Source organism: Oxyura jamaicensis, chromosome 2, assembly GCF_011077185.1.
Source record: "Oxyura jamaicensis isolate SHBP4307 breed ruddy duck chromosome 2, BPBGC_Ojam_1.0, whole genome shotgun sequence".
In the NCBI taxonomy this organism is placed as follows: domain Eukaryota; kingdom Metazoa; phylum Chordata; class Aves; order Anseriformes; family Anatidae; genus Oxyura; species Oxyura jamaicensis.
The window spans coordinates 114098124-114116136 of record NC_048894.1 but is presented as its reverse complement, the minus strand read 5'-3'; the positions used below and the strand labels follow the sequence as shown (position 1 = coordinate 114116136).

Here is an 18013-nt window from a genome sequence, read left to right as displayed (position 1 = left end):
AGCTAGCTAGTAGCACACTGTAGCTCTTAGGTGCTGACAGGACAAACTGCACTGTGAACCTCCCATGGCTCATAGAAGATATTCTCTGCCTATTTAGTTTAGAAAATTAGTGTAAAAGTTCAGTCTCTGTATCAGGGCAGTCAGCTAAAAAACATGGGTCAAAACTGTTTACAGTTATGAATCATTATTCCAGGGAAGAGACCAGGAGCAAAAAACAGCTCTGCCACCCAACAAAATTACTCCAATCTCCACTAGCTCAGTGATCAAACAGGCTACGATCCTGAAATGCCTCTAATTCCAGCAGGGATCAAAATTCCCCTTTGGCTCTTACCCCTGTACAAAACGAAGAGAGGCCACGTTTAGGTGACTAGGGCTAACAAAGCAGGATGGATGTGAGTGCCCTGCCAGCTGCCTTTATGCTACAGATAAGAGAGCAAAAACTACCACCAGTGTGAATGTGTTCAGCACTATTCAGGGAACAAGAGAGAAATACTAAGAACCACTGAACCCCCACCATATTCACTTCATATATGCTGTTTTCTCTATTGAAAGCTGATATTTTTTTTTTTGACACAGCAAAAACACTGCTGCATAACCAATGTTGCAGCATAGTAAAATCAAAAGCAGTATGAAGAGTAAAACTCCCATAAAAAATCAATAGAATGAGTATGTGCTTGTTTTAAAAGCTTTCATTGCTTAACTTCCTCAGGCAAATGTAATGTGTAAGGGTTACTTTTAATGTGAGAAATAGAATTCCTACTGGCTACTCTCTGAACATACCAGATATAACAAGAGGCGACAGTTACGCCGGTTTTGTTGCCATTGCTTTATTACCAGAGCTTATCTTGTTTGACAGTGTCCTAAAGATACAGACCTAAGATTTCCAGAAGGTGAAAAAAAGTAGAAAAAAAAAAAAAAGATGAGAAAAATAAAAATAACAAATCTAGAATCTTAGCAGAATAAAATATTTTAACTGTGTACTCTAGGTAAATATTCTTACATATCACTTTTGGCCATTTTAAGTATTTTATCCAGGTAAAAATCACCTACTAAATGGATAAGACAAGTTTCATTCTGCAACTGACATTGACTCCATTGATGCACCATGTATATACTTGGCCAAGAAGCACTTCTCTTCATGTTTCTAAAACATGGCTAATGACAACAAACATAAATAAGACTGTTAAAATTATACTTCCATTTTCATTCTGTAAGAAAGGTGGCATGAAACTACCTCACAAAACTTGCAGCATATTTTGATGCTTAGGTGAAAAGCCAATAGAAGTGCCAGTTGATCCTCTTAACCTCATAGGGCGCGTCCATAAACTTCACAACTCTCTTGTTTGCTCTGCTCCTCACTCACAGGATGATACACAGCATTGCTCCCTTTGGATTAATAAGTAAGAAGAGATGCAGAAAATTACTAAGAATCTGTCTTAGTAATTGTATCCCAGAAAAAAAAGACCAGAATGTGTCCAACGCATGGACAACCTGGAAAGAAATTTCCAAGATGTGTGCAGCAAATGATAAAGCCAGAAAACAAACAGACAAAAAACAATCTCTTCCAATTCCAGAATTAGAGCCACAACAAAAAGCCGCTTTCAGTTTCCTCTGAGCCCACCTGTACTGGAAGCAAAATGGAAAACATAAATCTCCATGAAAAAAAAAATGATGAAAGCTCTGCTGTGTCTTTTTTGCTTTGTTTTTAAGAGTTGTTTTCGTCAGAACTGGCAATTCAAAACAGTAGAGCCTTATCAGTCCTTGTGTGTTATGTACTTTTTCCCCCCAAAGTTGCACAATGATTTTGCATGACTTTTCATTAGTCTGCATCATGACATCATTTTGTACAGAATTCAGTTCACTGGCACAATGCAGATCTACTGCTTAAATTGCTTTGATAGCAGATATGATACGTCATATTTTTTAACTAAAGAAATACAGCTCTCTTAGAGAATGTGTAAAGAGAGAATTCTTTTGTTAGCTGTCAGTGGGATTTTGCTATCTCTGTTAAATATATAATGGTTAGTGTCATAACAAAGATCAGCCATCATGTTACGGCATTTATCTTCATGAGTGAAGAGAGGAAGGGCTACTGTGATTTATTCCATCTCTCCTCATGAGACGATTAATGTCATAAGAGATCAACCTTCAGTACTGACTTGTACACAGAAGGGCTGGAGTGGGATGCTAGGCAGTTTTAATTGCCTCAAGTTTGGAAGCCCACATTACTTACAGATGGTACAGTTGACAATTACTCATCTAAGATTTTCAAAAATAGAAGAATATTTTGTGGTTCACTAACTCATAGCCATTCTATGTTGCTTACTTATTCAGCCCTTCCACAAAATCCTTTTCCCCATCTCATCACCCAGGTCCACCCACAGTCGTCCTGTTAAACACAGCATTCGTTGCAGAATTAAAGTGCATATTGGCAGTCTACAGTGATATTTGTAGCATCTGCTTAAAGGCTTGAAAAATATACTATTTAACAACTATTACTAAGAAGCATTTGTCACAATACAGACAGATTACAAAGAACATGTGATGGCTCTGTATCTGAGTTTGTATGCATATGTAAATATATGTAAATAAAACTTTGGATAGTAGGAGCAACTTTCCTCAAGTTTTGAGAAAAGTTACAGAATCACTTCTTCCCAGGGGTCTTGTAAAACAATCTGACCATCCCCAATTTACATTAATAACCTTTCAAAACCCTATCACTTCAGAAAAAGCGTACACATATTACACTGTTTACATGCTCCCAACTCCTTCTTGTGGAAAAAAAAAAAAAAAAGTTTCAGGTTATACTGTGCTGTTGAAAAACATGATAAGCAAGAGTTCTGTTAAAGAGGAAATAATTATTTTTTCCCCCAAATGGAGCAAAAATTATTATCTGGATTTTCTCAGTTTCTCCTTTTCTGGATACTGCTAAATCATGCCACAATGAGTAAAATTTAATTATTGATATTTTTTGTTCTGTTAAAAACAGAAAATTTTTACCATTGGTTTGCATCAACTATAATAAGTTATTAAAGAGCTCTCACCACAAAGCATTATCTTTATCTAGGTTTACTGAGTATTGACTCAAACACTTTTATCAGGCTGTTAACTACGTCCACATATAATGTGGACCTGAGGCCAGCCACACCAGCGAGAGCAGCCAGGTAGTAACTTTAGGGCAAGGAAGAAGTATTATGAAAGCTAAGGACATTTTTTTCTTTAAAAGGGGAGAGGTGGATAGGAGAGAAAGATCAATGGGACCTTATCAGTACAGCTGTCTTCCAACTGCATGCTGATTTCCCTTAAAGATTTGAACCAACAGGAGCAATTGTTTGGCATAGGTAAGCCAATTCAATCGCGTCTCCAGCCTATAAAGAAGATGAACCACAACTTCAAAACTGGACTTGGTAAGGAGACAAAATGCTGACTGTTAAACCAACAGTTAATCAGATTAACAATTTATCAAATCTCAAACCAAAACAAAGAATATGTCATCCTCCGTGAGGGGAAGACCTGAAAATGTTCAGGATACTCTGTAGTTGTGGAGGCTGTCATCTCCTGACCCTTTCTGAAGGTGTTATTCCACACTACAAGGCCAGACTACAAAAGTCTATCTGGTGGATCGCTGACCAGGTTGCAGTGAGAAATGACCATCAGGCAGCTACTACTGCTGAGTTCTGGAATGACAACCAAGTAATTGGTCAGAGATAAAGGGTTTGCTAAGGGAATGTAAATAGAGATGACTTCTAAAACTAGGCTTCCTGTTCAAGGCAAACTTCTGTCTTTAAAGGTCACTAACTTTACAGCATATTTCTTACCTAAGACACTCCACTATGCATTCAACAGATTCAACTGTTAACTGTCGAGAGAATACCCAAGAAAAGCAAACGATGCAAGGGCAAAACATGGCTGTTAGATAGTATATTCAGTCATTAATTTTATTTTTTTCTATGAGCAACAATATAAATGTATGTGAGTTTTCCCAAAGTTGCATCTCCTCTGGAAATGCAGAAGTAATAAACTGTCTGCTCCTAGGAAATGTTACTGGCAAATAACTTCAATGTCCATGGGGTTTAGACACAACTTCTTAGATGTAATGTTTTAAAAGATGATAAAACACGTTTTTGCTATATCTTCCATTTCCTCTCTAAAATAGCAAGCAACAAAAAAGTGAAAATTGTTTCATGTGAAGTTACGGTGCCTCAGCTTGGGCTTCCAGTGTAACTACTGAATGCACACTGTACCTTTGAACCAATGTGAGGTAGGAATGAGATTCAGCTCAAATCCGGGAATGCGATCTTTAACTATGCCAATCTCATCCAGAGACAAAATTATACACAGAAGATTTAGGCACTATGTTCTCTAAGGTTAAAGAGAAAATAAACCATGATGTCCAGAATCGCAATAAAAAAACTAGCACAGTCTCATCTTCAAGCATTATGTCAGACAGACTCTAGGAGATTCTAAGAGATACGTATGTTTTGCTGCTCTAGATGTAACCTTGGCAAGATCATTTGAAACTAATTCTGAAAATTCCTGTAGGAGATCTTATTACCAAACAGATGAAAGAAAATTTCAGAAGACAAATTGGTCTTTTCCATCATTTCAGAGAGATTACCTATAATTTCAACAATAACATTTTGGCTAAGATAGCCAGCATATTGGAAATTGTTCTAAACAGAATGTAGCATAATAAAAACATAGAATTGCATTAAAAAAAAAAAAAAAAAGATTCTGTCTTTAACATAGAAGACAATTTTTGGTGGTGGTGGTGTATTTTTTTTTCCCTTTTTTTCCCCCTCCTTTTCCACCCGTTTCCAAACTACCAAAGTTTGAGAAGAATCCCATCCTGAAATATGAAGATTTGGGAACTTCAGTGAGTTACCTAATTAAGTGAAAAGGTGGCAAAATAAACAAATTAAATGCAATTTTATCCTAGAATTCAGAATTATTCTTTTTCTTCCACTTTCAGTCATAGATTGTCCTATCCATTATGTTTATTATACTATTTCTCACTGGTAGAAGAATATCCCCATCTCTTCTTCACCATTTCCCAGTGCAGCGCTACCATCCTTCCCCCAGGGTTACATCAGAATTACTCCGGCACGCTCTCTTTTTACCACATGACATGCCAGCAGACACAAACCTGGTTTCATTGTCTTCTACTAATCCCAGAAAACATATGCAAGTACTAAAAGTAACAAGCATCATAACTATTATGTATGTAACATTTTAAAAAACATTATTTTCAGAACATTAATTGTCAGAATGCCTTTCCCAGATCCTTTCCTTCCCCCACCACACCCATGTTCTTCTCTAAAATTAACCCCAACATTTAACAACACTTGACTAACACATGAAACTTCTTACCATAGCAGCTCAAAGAATGTTGATAACAGCAAACAGGTGCAGTTTATTATTATTTTTAATTTTTATTTTTTTAAAACCCTCTCAATCTCTTTGCAGCTCTTTCAGATGCATTTCTCAGCCACCATGCATATATACTAGCCTCCATGATCAAGGCAGCCTCTTTTACAGTTCTGGCTCAGCATGAGAATAGGAGCGTTATTTTACATTATTTTAACATTACTTTAAATTGTTTGAAACATTCTCCTACAGCTCAGACACAATATATTAAGTTTGCATATGGAAATTACAGTATGAAACCAAGCCTGTCCTCATTAAGAAAAGTCACACTTCTAGGGATTTTTTATGTTACTTTTCTAATTAATGGAATCATTAAAGGTTTCAGCAATTATAGCAAGGTGAGAATGTTTTGAGGATGTGTCAAACAATCTATCTCCAAGCAAGGCAGATAACCCCACAAATGAACGGAGACAGAATTGTTCTCTATTGGTAACACTTCTTTCATTAGAAACTAATCTACACAAAAAAAATCTAACAGGTCCCTGAAAAAAAATCCTACTTAAAGCTAACTGATTTGAAAGATTATGATACCTTAGATTTTTGGTTTGTTAGTTTTTCAAACAGATTAAAAGACAGCAAGACAACACTCTTCTGATCCACCTTCCAAAGCCATACAAAATAATCCTCATCAGCTGCCTTGATTCCATTCCTTCAGAATCTTAAATCTTTCCTCATTTCTTCATCTTCTACTGCTGTAGGTTTCAACCCCGTGGTTCACAGACCAGCTGGAAGATTACCTTCTGGAGTCCATGAGGCACAACAGCTCAAATGATTATTCAGACACTGACTTTATCCTTAGTGTCTTTCACCATGCGCCCTCCTCTTACTGCTTATCTCTTGCACTGAATCCTGCCCTCTTCAGCCAGTCCATCACGTATTCAGTCACTTCTCCCACACTTACGCTCTCTTTCACTGTACACCTCCCCAGGCTCCCCTGTATGAGTTCTGCAGTCTCCTCAAGTGTTGCTGCTGCAGACCTGGAGGCTAAACTAACAACACGCAATGAACGTCAAACACTTAGTGCCAAGGACTGCTCATTGCACAGGCACAGAGAAGTTCCTGTGGAGGTGCTTAGTAAATGCAAGAATCATCAGCAATGGATGAATAATGGACGTATTCAGCATGCAGTAACTTGCACCATCAGACTGATAAAAATCTCCAAATTTACCTTGTGAAGTCATAGCACTCTAGCTCTTAAGTACTTCTGCTACTCTAAAAAAGAGCGTGTTTTAAGATCACAGCCACTTAGAGGGGCTCACTGAGTCCTTGGAACACTGTGTCACAAAGAGCACAAAAGATCCTTCTTCATAGGATAACCACAGTGTTTAAGCAAGCTGAGAGCAGTAATTCCATTTTCTTTCAGCATCTACTCTTTGAGTGCTGATCCCATCCATGCTCTGTAAACCGTAACATTCACCAACAGACTGTTACTGAGGAAAAGGAGCACGACTCCACAGCAAAGACAGGCTCGGTTATCACTGACAAATTTCACTCAAATTGGTAACTCTAATTCCAAAAGTGACAGGGGAAATTGGCAGTGAGTCAACTGATCCCTGAGCACTGCCTGACTGGAGGAAACAGTATTTTAGCACAAAGAATTTAGTTTGCAAGATGAAAAAAACAAACAACTGGACCAGTTCAGGAGCTGAGAGCAATGTCCATTTCTTGCTGTTGCTATCTGTTTCCCCAAAGGATGCTAGGGCTCATTATGAGCAGACTGAATGTCCCAGGCATGCAGACTTGTATCTTTGATTCTCCCAGCCAGTCTCACAGAGCTGTAACACAATACTTGACATCACGTATAAGATTTGGGCTGCTAAGTCAGGAATTTGAGGGACCACATCAAAACAGGAATCCTTACTCTGTCCTCCCATCAAATATTACTTACAGGGATACCTGGCAAAAAACACTTCAGCTATTGCCCACAAGGCTACTGCTTGACTACCACCTACATTCAAAGCCTCCAGCTGCACACATAGACTGGGTATAGTGAAGTAAAACCAATGTTTTAAACGATCAATAGCCTTACAAATGGCAGATCATGCTGCATACTACAGCTTCCCCTTTCTTTCCTATGATCTGGCCCAACAGACCCGAGCCCTTGCTGAAATTGTCCAGCCATGCTACTGGCATGTGCTTAACAGACAGCAAATGTTTAATAATGCAATGCAACTTGACAGCACAGCATCCTGGAAGCAGGACAAAAGGAATACAAACAACCTGTTTGACAAGCATTGCCACTGTAGCAGAATTGGCTACACAGACTTTTCTTTCTCTTGGGAAAAAAGAAAAAAAAAAAGAAAAAAAAAAAAAAAGGTTAAATCAGAAAACAGAGAGCTCAGTACAAGAACAATCCATGCAAATACCAGGTAGTACCTTATACCTTTAGGACACTACACCCTGCCACTGGTCACCTTGAAACCAGTGACAAAGAGGTATTAACACATCTCCAGAAGCAACTTATTTGAAAATGTCTTCAACAGTGATTTATTGAGCTTATTCCACAGCTACACAACGAGTCCTACAAAGTTGTTGTACTTACATTTTAAAACAGAAGATGAGCGCTTGCAAAAATCTCCATTATGAATGAAATAGCTTATGAAACAGACTAGAATGCACTAAGGACTACTGCTGTTACGTATGAACCTGCAGCATCATTGCTATATCAAAACTGCTGAAAACATCCAGAGGCTTCAAGTACCAAAAACCCTCAAAAAAGACAGAGGAAGTGACTCAGCACCACTAAACAAATACAGAATTCTCAATCTGAACAAGAAAACTGGTGCTTTCTGTCTAGTCACTGTCAGAAAAAAAAAAAAAAAAAAAAAAAAGAGGTAAATATACATTTGAACTCTAAATGACATCCATTGGGCAACTCTTCAGGAACACTTTTTCCTCCTAGTTCTCCCATTTTTAAGTAGGATGTGAAATTCCACAAAAAGAGCAGATGCTGGCAAAGGCCAGAAAAGTCCTAGCTCAAAAAATGGGTAAAGTAAGTTACCAATTGATTTCATTGATTTCGCAAACCTAAAGCTAATTTCAGGCATCTGATTTAGTTTTAAGTCTGACCAGACAATGTGACCTTGAGGTCTCTTCCAAACTCACTTTCTTTATCAGTTCTATGATTATCAAACTAATAGTGTAATTAAGATGAACACCGGACTCCAAAGAGGTTCTGTTTGGTCTTACCCATGGAAGAAAATGGAAGAAGCTGATGTAATCAGAGAATGCCATAATTTTGAGATAGCTGCTAGAATCTTGGTCCAAAAGAAAGGCAGTTGGCTATGGCCAGTAAGTAACTATTTACCCCTATTTACCTTGCTAGGTACTGGCAGACGCGGTGACATGTATTATCACATGCTTCTCTGGTACGGCAGTGCCAACAGACACCCCAGCAGCTGGTGGATAACTGGGAATTTTGAGGCATAAAAAGAATCAACATTTATCCAAGAATAGACATTAATAGAACTACTGAAGCAACTGGGTGTGGAATTTTTTCAGTTAAAACTGATCACAGAATAGTCTAGGTTGGAAGAGACCTCTGACCTAACGCTAACAAATCTTCCACTAAACCATATCCCTAAGCTCTACATCTAAACGTCTTTTAAAGACCTCCAGGGATGGTGATTCAACCACTTCCCTGGGCAGCCTATTCCAGTGACTAACAACCCGTTCAGTAAAGAAGTTCTTCCTAATATCCAAACTAAACCTCCCCTGGCGCAATTTTAGCCCATTCCCCCTCGTCCTGTCACCAAGCACGTGGGAGAATAGACCAACCCCCACCTCGCTACAGCCTCCCTTCAGGTACCTGTAGAGTGCGGTAAGGTCACCCCTGAGCCTCCTCTTCTCCAGGCTAAACAGCCCCAGCTCCCTCAGCCGCTCCTCATAAGACTTGTTCTCCAGATCCTTCACCAGCTTCGTAGCCCTTCTCTGGACTCGCTCAAGCACCTCCATGTCCTTCTTGTAGCGAGGGGCCCAAAACTGAATGCAGTACTCGAGGTGCTGCCTCACCAGAGCCGAGTACAGGGGGACAATCACTTCCCTGGACCTTCTTATGCAAGCCAGGATGCTGTTGGCCTTCTTGGCCACCTGAGCACACTGCTGGCTCATATTCAGCCAACTGTCAACCACTACTTCCAGGTCCTTCTCTGCCAGGCAGCTTTCTAACCACACATCTCCCAGCCTGTAGCTCTGTTTGGGGTTGTTGTGCCCCAGGTGCAGGACCCAGCAAGTCCTGATGGGACTAAAAGAAAAATAATAGAAACACGGTTATCGCTTAACGAAGGACAAAGTTACTTGCTTAGGTGATACAATGATTGTGGTAGAGCCTATCATAAAAAAGGTTTGAATCATAAACACAAGAACAAATCATATGGGACTTAAAGATTGCCTATGACTTACTAGATTCTGCAGACATTTCAATAGGGAACTCACCAACCACTATAGGAGTTAGGTGTGTTCTCCAGGATAGGGAGAAAAACTTTGACCTTCAAATGATTTTTGTACTTTGGTTAAGGCTCTTTTCCCTCTCTAGATGTCAAGTTATATGAGGAGCAAGGATGACTGCATTACCAAATTCATGGGTGTATCTTATCTATGTTTATCCAAAATCACAAGAAAGAAAGAAAATACCTTCAACAGCAAGTTTGCCAAATCACTCACTAGCCCTTGACACTTGTTTGTCAAGGAACACTTCTGAAGTTGTAGACAGCAACATTATCAAAACAAGTTAGTTAGACCATCCTCTACAGAATGGGATTGTCACCCACAGGACAAGGTCCAGCTGGATGGGGCTCTGGGCAACCTGGTCTAACAACAGATGTCCCTTCCCATGTGAGGGAAGTTGGAACCAGGTGATCTTTAGAGGTCCCTTCCGACTCAAGCCATTCTGTGATAATGATCTCTACAGTAGAACCTCCACAAGCAGTGAGGAGATACTCACCACCACTGACTCAGCTAGATCAATCCATGCATGTAGGAGGGACAGTTTTAAAACACAGTATATAAATCCTGCATTTTAAATAAAACATTTTCTGATGTTCCAAATCATGAACAACCAGCTAGAAAATGTCCCGAAATATCTTCTATAGAGAGCTATAGCCCAGTCCTCTCAATGACTCAATGAGTGTCCCCGGTGCTTTGAGAGCACTGACTGAACTGTGTTTGTTGATGATGGCAAAAGTTGTCAGACATACTACACTCAGTTGAACTACACAGAACAGGTCTGCCTCAGAGAGCTGAGGTACAGGATGCCACATCAGATTCAGAACCTGCAGGTTAACAGCCAGACCACGTATGTTAAAAACCTTACATAAAAGTTCCAACAGTACTGATGGAAGCTACATGTGAGGCACCACAGAGATTTTGTCCTGCTGAACTCAAGCCATTAAAGTGAGCTGAAACTCTTACCATTCACAGGATGAAAACAGAAAACATGGGATTGCCCCCGTTTCCTATTCCAATGCCACAAACACCAGAACTTGCTCAGACCACACAATGACGCTGCCCTAGATCCCTCCAACACTAACTGCAGTCCCCAACCCCATCAGTGCACTTACACTGAAGGCAGCCTCGGAAGAAGGCATCCACTACCAGATGGCTTATTATCTATCTCCTGATACTCTTGTTCTCTGTGTTAAAGTACTATAGCCCTAAGTGGATTTAACTGGGGACTGGGTGGTTTAAGGTAGGGTACTTGGAGACACAGATCATTCCTCCAAAGCTTAGCTTAGCTGCAGGTAAAAAGGGAGGCACCTCTCCACCATTTTTACGTTCTCAGTAGGTACATCTCCTCCCAACAAAGTCCAACGGGAGGGAGCTACCTCACAGGACTTCACAAGGAAGGAGCAGCCTGAGAGGACTGAACATTAATATTTGGGTTTCTTTGTGTAGGGTGACTGCCACTTGAAGTTGGTAAAAATTACATGGGTCACCTATGGCCAATCTGTTGTCGCTGAGCACTGCGGTGATTTGCTACCTGAACTAACAGGATGAGCAAGTGGGCTGAACGAGGATATGTTGCTTGGAGCAGGCTCTGTTCCAGGTTATTCCTATGACTTTGCAGGGGAAACTGACCATTCCAGAATGACAACTAAGGTGGTTGATTCCATCTGTGAGTCTGTAAATTCCTCAAAAGGAGGCTTTGGTCAGTTTCAGCTGGAACCCATGGAAACACAATGAAATATTTTCTGCTAATCATACCTCCTTCCAGGTCCCAAGAGCATACATAGTAGAAACAGAGACTACTATTTAGCTACTGCTAGTTACAAAGCATGCCAAAATTATCATCAGATAACCAGGAAAATGGAAATCATTTTGAAACTTACAACATTTTAAAGCCACCTTCTACTCCAAAGCCAACAGCTAAAGTTTAGCAAGTGACTCTCCAAGTGACCATAACCCCTGGTCACAGTATAAAGAACAAAGCAAATGCTGTGGCAGGATGCAAAGTGAATTTGGCTTTTTGCCTCGAGGAGAGCACGCTACCTGATCCAGGCTAGGTTTCTGCAGTGACACAATTTGATCCAGGGAAGTGGTAAATTGGACTGACAGATCCCAAGCACCCTAGCTGTGAATAGTAGACAGGGCCTTGGGTGTGGTTACTGGAAACTGTTTCATTGTGATTCCAAAGGTTTCAGGTGAAACTGATCAAAGCATGCAGTATCACAGAAAAATACTGGTTCTTCTCTACAAAGAAATGTAAGCCAGGAATCATTCACTATATCAGTAAGCATTAAATTGTACCTTTAGGCACTGATAACACTGCTCATGCTTAGATTCCTGTAAGGGTTTTCTCCTATTTTACCCTGGTTTGTAGACATATTGTAACTTTACTCAGAACAAGTTCCATTCTTGGTTTGGGTTCCTGCTTTCCAAAAGGTCTGTGATGCCAAGGGTGAAAGGGCCATCTCAAGAGTTAGAATCTCTCCTCCTCTCAATCTGCCCTAGAAGAATGCAAAGGATGAGCTGAAACAGGAAATTTATATTTTTTGACCAGCTTTTAAAGAAAAACAAAAACAAAACAAAAAATCTGTAATATTTCATACTAACCAAATGAAAAACTCAAACACAGAAGGTAACAAAATAAATGCAGGTCCAACCTTGTCTAACAAGTGCAAAAATTACTTTGAATAAAACAAATCGGAGGAAACCCTAGAGCAAACCAAAATAATACATAGTTCTTCAAAGCAGCATTGATTGTGGATCAAAGGGAAAGGCCATCAAAACTTCCCAGGCCACAATGTTTCTGCATGTCTGAAAAATAATTAACTCAGAACAAATATGGAAATAATAGTAGGTCTGTGATAAGCCTACAACAAAGAAATCTGTAATACTGCAAAACAAAGTCATGTCAAATCTCCTATTTTTAGAGATATATGAAGCTCCTTTCACAACACTTTAAAATGTATTTGTAGTAACAAGAATGAAAACTTAAGATAAAAGTAAAAGGCATTATTATCATCAATGGTCTAACTGCACAGAAGTTACTCTTCTTTTTTTTGTTTGTTTGTTTGCTTCATTTGTGGTCTTCAAATATGAAGATGTAATGCAAAAATAGTCCCTACCACTGTATGATCTATTTCAACTCACTATCTTAGCAGAGCAGATGAAGCAACAATCAGCTTTTGGACAGCCAGCCCCAATAAACGGTAACATGCAAGCTAACAATTCCAGTGGGCTTTTGTTGCTTTTTCATGTTTTCTTTTTTTTTTCTTCAACATCTGTTTCCTTAATTAATTAGCATAATTTTCTTAAAGTTTACAGGAGCAACAGAACAACTTGTAATTAAGAGCTGGATCCTGTCAGGAGACTAGTGCAAGAAATACACGAATTAAGGAATGAATATTAGTCACCCAACATTCACACGTCAGCTGAACCATGAGTGCTCTATAACACCATAAAACATATACAGCCAGAAGTAAACCTTTATTTCAGAACTAAATTTAGAGAAGAGAGAGCAAAAACACTGAAGAGGAGATGGGGCAACCAACACGTGAATAAAAAAACAAATGCTGCTATACTCATCCTTGCTACTCTTCCCATTTTCTTCTGCTTTATTGTCAACTAGTGGTAGTAACTTAACCAAAGAGTGTTTCGAAACACCATTTACAGGAAAGAGAAGAGGGCAATAATAAAGACGAGCTATCCATTAAAAATAATCCTTTTAAAATGTTACCATAAAATGTTACTATCACCCTTCACAGACAGACATTCCATGCTTCATGCATATGCTGAGCGCTGCACACATGAGGTGAGCAGCCCAAATCCATTTTGTTCAGGCTTTTTCTGCCTTTCTAGATCACAAAAACTAAAGGGTCTTGCCTGGCAGTCAAAACCAATGATACGAGTTGGATCACTGCTGCCTGTTTAAGACTGCTAGCAGTTCCTGTGTGGCACAATGTATTTGGACATATTTTGTTCTCAGTAATTTTCATTTTGATATTTCTTACGCAGTATCTTATGGCATGAAATTGAGCCAGAATTCAATATTTCAGGACTTTGAGAACCACTTGAGAGCCCTAGTGAGCTGAAGAACAGCTGAAACTCACCAGATACAAGTTTTTTTTCAAGTGAATGGGATCGTTACAAATTGAACTACTCAAGTGCTTAGCCTTTCTGTTCAGTTTTTGCAAGATCCACGTATGACCAGAAAACAACAACTGCTTCATCACATTGGGATCAACAAGAAGACAGAGAAACTTCTTCCTTTAAAAATTTTCGTTTGCTCTTGTTAAGTATTGTGTCTTGGTCTATTTGACACAAAAAGCAAAAAAACTGGAGTGGAGATAATGCCCAGGTTGTGCATAAACATGGCTGCAGTCTTCTAAAAGTATTTGAGAGCTGACGTACCGGGTCTACAAAGGTTTGCCCTTTGGCAGGTTGCAAAGACAGGTTGCAATTTTGTCCATAAAAATGTGTGCTGTACAAAATGGGTTCTGTAACATGAACTGTTAGAGGTATGCCACCATTCCACTGATCCTGCACATGCGTTCATTTCTCAGGAATGCTTCTAAGCTTGGTTATGCCTTGCTCTGAGATAAGCAGACTTGCACGAGGAAAAAAAGCAGCGTGTCGCGCACAGAAAGATTCAGTTCTCTGCAGGAGACTTCTTCCACAAAACACAAGTCCCAGTACAGGACATTCCAACAGCTCCTGTTTTACCGCCTATGTCACAAACATGGTATGTACAGCAAGAGCTGAATATAATGGGAGTCCTTTCCTGCTTCGGTTTAAAAATCAAGGGAGTATCTCGAAAAAACACTGCATTGCAGGAACTTGAGTTTTCAAAGACCTTTTAATCAAATACAAGAAATGGAAATGCAACACTGCCTGTCAGTGTGGAGCCGCACCACTTAGGCTTACACATTACAATGCATTTTAAGACTGTCATGTAATATATTTTTCTAAAGCACTTCTCTTTCTTTCATTGTGAATGTGGGAAATGGAAAGCTGTGTAATGATTTCAGGCTTGAGTCCAGTTTTTGTACTCCTTTTTATCCATGACAACTATTACATGGTGCATTATGAGTTTCAATATAGATTGAATAGAGACATGACCATATCCATTTCTTTCATAATTACTGTGAGAGAAATAGTGAGAGTGAGTGAATGAGGCAAAAGTGTAGCCACAGAAGGAAGATGATTTTATGACTAAGAAACAGGACTACTACCGAGACACTGTTGGTACTATAACTGCCTCTCCCACAGATTTCCTGTACAGCTTTGGGTAAGGTACTTAATCTTTCCGTGCCTCAACTCTGCATGGGTAAAGCAGAGGTCAAAATACTTAACTTCATAGGCATGTTGTAAGTATAGAAACATTTGTGTTTGGGAAGCTACTGGGTGTTGCTAATAATAGCTACATATGTGACTGAAACATAGGAGAAAAATGTATTTTAGCACAGATTTTGAGAGGTCTACAGAAAATAATGTCCAGCACCTCACAGCAAACAAAAAAAAATTAAAAAATAAGCAGGTCTAGAGAGCAGGCTAGAACTACTTGGAAAACTAGCATGCAAGTGCATCATTCAAAGTCCACATTGTAACAGATGTACATGCACAACAGAGTGAAAAAGCAACGTTACCTATCTTCTTTTATACCCTTTGAGCAGTTCACTTTGAAAGCCTGATATTGATGTAATGAAAGGGCTCTTATGGAAAATTTAACACGAAAATTTCCATGTTTGCTACGTGAATTAATTCAACCTCTTGTTTCTAAAAATAATTCAATGCTATACAATTTTACAGCATATTGATCTAGGTAACTCATGAGTCGTTTTTCATGAGTGCGTATGAATCACTTCATTGTTTACTTGTCGTTGGAAAGAAATTGATTTAATCAAACCTTGCAGTAATACATTATTGATGCATCCCAAGTAAACGAAGTCATAATGAACCATCAGGGTCCTAACATAAAACACTGTAAGGAATGGCAATTTTGGCTTCGATCTTTCTCTGTGATTTGCAAACATATGCCACTATGCTAATAATTAAGCTCTGTGCAAGACTGTGGCTGCTCTGCCCCATACTATGCATCATTCACATAACAGACTTGGGACAAGTTTCTCTAACACGGCAAACCCCAGGGAGACTAGACAAAACCACACGGTGGAACTTGTGCATCACTTGTCCACCACTTCTATGCAGCAATGTATCATTTTTACTGGATTTTTGCAAATCATGACCCTTCTGGGGGGAGCAGGAGGTGGTATGACATCACGAAAACGAGAGACTTCGCCCTTCTCCTCAGCACTGGCTCAGCCTTTGTTCTCCAGGGGCTTTTAAACGTTCCACATATTGGACCACATGGGAATAGTAATTTTAATAAATACACATTAAAATTCTTTTATGTACATTTGTCAAACAAAAGACTGCTTACAGTGGCATCTGCTGCAGTCACTTGGAAGAGGGAAGTTAGGAAAGCAGCTGATGGATTTTATAGACTTTTGAACACATTCTGATAGTTTTAAAGCTTGAAGAAACGAGCACTGTAGCAACACCCACTGCCACCATTATTTTGGCAAAGATGACTGTTTTACTGCAGATAAACTTTTGTTACAGTTACGAGAAACAGGAGAAGACAGTGGTGACGCTGTATCAGAACATCTTCACTAAAGCTGAGTTATTAGAAAATTCTGTAGGACGTACAACGAACCGTAACAGAATCTATCACTGACCAAGCATATGAGAATAGCTAGGTACAGCTTACAGAGACATCTATAGGTAGTGTCTGCCTAATACCTCATAATTATTTACACGGGAGAGCAAGGCTGAACTTCTAAGTAGGAATTCATACAGCTAGGTGAGAAACATTTTTACAAGAACTGTCTAGTTGTGAAGTACAACAGTCATAAGATATCAAAACACATTACCAAAAACAGATGCACCATTATCACAGACACTTCACTTAAGCAATTAAGTCCGTATCCGAGATAGATAAAATATAAAGTTCACGTGGATACAAAAAGCAAAAAAGCAATATAACCAGTAGCATATCTCCCTAGCTTTGTGATCTTTCCGTGCACCCAACTGAAGCTGAGCCAGACGCAAGTTTGCAGAAGACACACACAGAAACACGCACAACCACACACGCTGTACTGTGCATAGACTGTTTGTTGTAAAATTCCGAGAACGGAGAGAACCCATACACACTCTGAAACCGAAAAACAACATAAACAATGTGGGCTATTACACTTAGCAAACAATAATACAGATTCATGAAAACAGATACAGTGGGGAAAAGGAGACGGTTTCCTAATGAAGTGGGAATAGACTAGGTCTCCAGAGCCACAGAGCCTTCAGAGAAGTGGGTCTGATTGCCCTGAATATTTCCCTGCTCAGCCGGGAGAGTAGAGAGGGTGAAGAGAAATCCCAGTAAGAGTTCTCTCTAATGTCCTTGCCCCTCACCCCAGTCCTCCTGTCCACACTAACGGGACGAAAAGGCAGTTCCCGGATATTTCACTTTTGTCTGTACTTAAAAAGGAGGGATTTTCTTGGGATATCTGATGCATGAACTCACCGAGACAGAAACAATCCCTGGATATTTACCCACACACACGCGCGCAAGATGGGAAAAGAACAGGCATTTCCTCACACGCGCTGGAGACGGGCCGTAGCTATTTCTCCTCTCCGGCCGGGGACGGGAGGAGGACAGAGGGCTGCCCGCACCTCACGCGTGTCCGCAGCGGCTGCCCGGGCATCGCGGGCGGCAGCAGCCCCTCGACACCACGGTCCCACACAGGCGCAGGACCTCAGCCTGATGCTTCGTGCACGGCCTCCCTCGAGCCCTCACACGTAACCTCACACCCTCACACGCACCCACGTGCCCTCACACACCCACACGTGCCCTCACGCGTAACCCCACACCCTCACACGCCCCCACGTGCCCGCACACGCAACCCCACAGCCTCGCACACCTCCACGTGCCCTCGCACACCCACCTGAGCCCTCACACGCTCCCGGCCAAACACGCGCGACCTCATGCTCACAGACACTCCCTCACACACACGCGCGCTCCCCGTCCCGCCCGTGCACGCTCCCTCCCGCCCACGGACTCGCTCCCCGGCCCTCCTTTCCACGCTCCCCC

The 18013-nt window shown here is 40.3% G+C and overlaps 1 protein-coding gene across 1 annotated transcript in view; it reads right to left on the bottom strand.

Moving 5' to 3' along the window:
* ASXL3 (ASXL transcriptional regulator 3) overlaps positions 1-17736 on the bottom strand; it is a 128897-nt gene extending 111161 nt beyond the window's left edge. The window contains exon 1 of the mRNA XM_035316560.1: positions 17447-17736. The gene's annotated coding sequence lies outside the window, so the exon portion shown is untranslated. The remainder of the gene's footprint in view (positions 1-17446) is intronic.
* Between the last annotated feature and the right edge of the window lie 277 nt (positions 17737-18013).